The following is a 3033-nucleotide window of genomic DNA, read 5'->3' on the forward strand; positions in this document are numbered from 1 at the left end:
AGATGACCATGTGGTTCTTGTCTTTGAGCCCATTTATATGGTTTATGATGTTTATTGACTTATGTATATTGAACCATCCCTGCATCTGTGGGATAAAGCTGACTTGATCATGGTGGATGATCTTTTTGATGTGTGTCTGTATGCGGTTTGAAAGTGTCTTGTTGAGAATTTTTGTATGTATGTTCATTAAGGATATGGGTCTGTAGTTCTCTTCTTTGGTTGTATCTTTACCTGGCTTTGGTATTAAAGTGATGCTGGCTTCATAGAAGTAATTTGTAAGTTCTCCTTCCATTTCTATCTTTTGAAATGAATTAAGTAGTATTGGATGTAGATCTTCTTTAAATGTCTGATAGAATTCTACTCTAAATCCATCTGGTCCTGGGCTTTTTTCAAAAGTCACCATTTTCACATAATTCACAGATTGTAACATTGTGCAATCTTTGGTTTATATTACATTTTCAGCTGTATGTTTCTCTATGTACTTCATACTCAGACATTTGGCATGGATAAAATATTATATAATGTATACATACTCTGATGGTTTGAATGAAAATGCCCCCCATAGGCTCCAAATATTTGGACATTTTGTCCCCAGATGATGGCACTGTTTTGGGAGGTTTTAGAAGGTGTGGCTATCCTGGAGGAAGCATGTCACTGGGGGTGGCCTTAGAGAGTTCTTAAGCCTTGCCAGATCTCCAGTTGCTCTCTTGCTTCTGTGCCTGAGAGCTTAGCTGCTGCTACTCCTGCTCCAGCCCCCTCCAGTCACCATGCCTCTCTGTCATGATGGACTGTAATTTAATTCCCCTGGAACTATAAGCTCAAATAAACTCTTTCTTCTAGAAATTGCTTGAGTCAGTGTTTCTATCAGAACAGAAAAGTGACTAATACACATACTTACATCATTGCAATTGTCCCCAAATACCCCTTATACTTCTTTTGTTCAAATTCAGAATCAAAGCAAGGACCACTGCTCCATTTGGTTGCTCTGTCACTCTTGTCTATTTTAATCTGAAGTGAGCCCCTTCACTGTCTTCCTCAATGATAACATTTTAGAATTCATACCAGTTGTTTTTAGAATGGCTCCCAAATCTGGATTTGTCTGTGTCCCCCCTCATAATTGTATTCTTGTTTATATTTTCTGGTAGGACAACCACAAAAAGGATATGTGTTATTCAATGGCCATCATCAGAAGATACATATATTATGTGTCCTGTGATTGAAAGCATAATTTGATGCCTTGGATCATCCCACTGTAAATCTCCCCACTGTAAAACACAATGATTAATAGTCAATTGTGCTTTCACATAGCATGGGAATCCAGTACAGAAATTCCTTATCCATGTTTTCTTGCTCTCTTTTTGCTCAGACTAGATACAAATAACACCAAATCATAGGGTGTGGTGGAGCTTTGAGAATGAAGAAGGTGGTACTGTGGTTTGGGCATTATTAGACCCTCAAATGTTCAAGTATTAGAAACTTGGTCCACAGTATGATGGTATGAGAGCTATTGGAACCTACAAGAGGAAAAGCTTACCGTAAGATGTTGCATGAAATTTTCCCCTTCCCACTCTGCTTGACTCTCCCTCACTCAGTCAGAGTCTTGTGGTCCTGACCTGGCTTGACAAACCCACATTACATAGTTCTATTTGACTTTTGTATAGTTTATACATTTGGGAAGGGAGGACTTACAAAGAAACAGCTTCTAATAACCCCCAGGCCGTTCAAGCCCACCTGTGCCCCCGCCTGTGGGGACCCTGTACAGGTAAAGCTCGAGGGGGACCACACCCTGAAAGGAAAAATGGGCGAGAAAGAGGAGACGGAGCCCAAGCAAGTCCACTTGTCAAGGGCCCACTTTATTGAACTGCAAGCTTTCCTTATATACAGTTTGTATTTAGAAGGGGTTGAAGAAGTTGGTCAAAAGGTTACAGCATTTTTATGGGTATGGGAGGGGGACTGAGCAATTCAGCAATGTGACTGACCGCCAGGTGTTCCAAGAGATTACTGCATGACTTATCTTTCCGAGAACTGTTTGCAAGAGGAAGAGAAAGATAACCTTGCCTTAAATTCTTTCTCAAGGTTACCAGTGCAAGCAGAATGTCCTGCTTAAGTCAAATGTTTGTAGAGCTATATTATATTTTTTGGTAATGATTGTTGTTTCTCCAGCTCCCAACATCTCACCCTTTATTAATAACTTTAGCAAATGAAGGATCTGCCTTAGGCTATGTGGTGGGTCCCCCGAGTTGGGATTCTTGTTTCTTTTGGTAAAGCCCCTGTCTTAGGCCACACAAACTGCTTCCATGTTCAGTACCCACAAGTTTGGGGTATGCCCCTGAATCATGGGTTTGTGCTATTCCCGTCATTGAGTACCTTACAGCTGAGAATCTGCCTCCGATCTCTGGCACCACAATATTCCCATCATTGATCCTTTCATTAGCGACTAAAGTTCCACAGAGTATTGGGTGGGTTAGCAAGGGTGGAAAAGTCTAAGGGTGCTGAGGGGGATCCAAGGGATGTGTCATACTCACTATCCTCTGGATCTTCAAGCTGTAGCCGATGGTAGTGGATAGAGGCCTTAGTGGCCAAATCAATTTGTTTTTTAATAAAGTCAGTAATCTTTCGGAACACCCATGGCCCAAAGGAAATTATGAGCAAGAACCCCACCAGGGGCCCAAGGAGAGGTAGAAGATAGGGCAGGATTCCATTCCACATGCTCCACATGGGGTTTGCAAAGAGCTCTTGGCGTCTTTTTTCTAGCTCTTCTTAGTGCTTTTTGATCCGATCCCTGACGATCCCGGACTTGTTGGTATAAAAACAGCATCTTTCCTGTAAAGCTAAACAGATACCTCCCTTGTCTGCTGTTAGTAAATCAAGTCCCCGTCTATTTTGTAAGACAACCTCGGCCAGTGAGTCTACCTGGTCCTGAAGATCTTGTACAGACCGATAGACCATATTAACATCATCAATTAACTGCTGAGATAATTTGTTGTAAGTGTCTATTACCACTCCTACACCAGCTGAGCCAGTAGCAAGTGC

The sequence above is a fragment of the Nannospalax galili genome, unplaced genomic scaffold (assembly GCF_000622305.1).
Source record: "Nannospalax galili isolate Female #2095 unplaced genomic scaffold, S.galili_v1.0 scaffold40, whole genome shotgun sequence".
In the NCBI taxonomy this organism is placed as follows: domain Eukaryota; kingdom Metazoa; phylum Chordata; class Mammalia; order Rodentia; family Spalacidae; genus Nannospalax; species Nannospalax galili.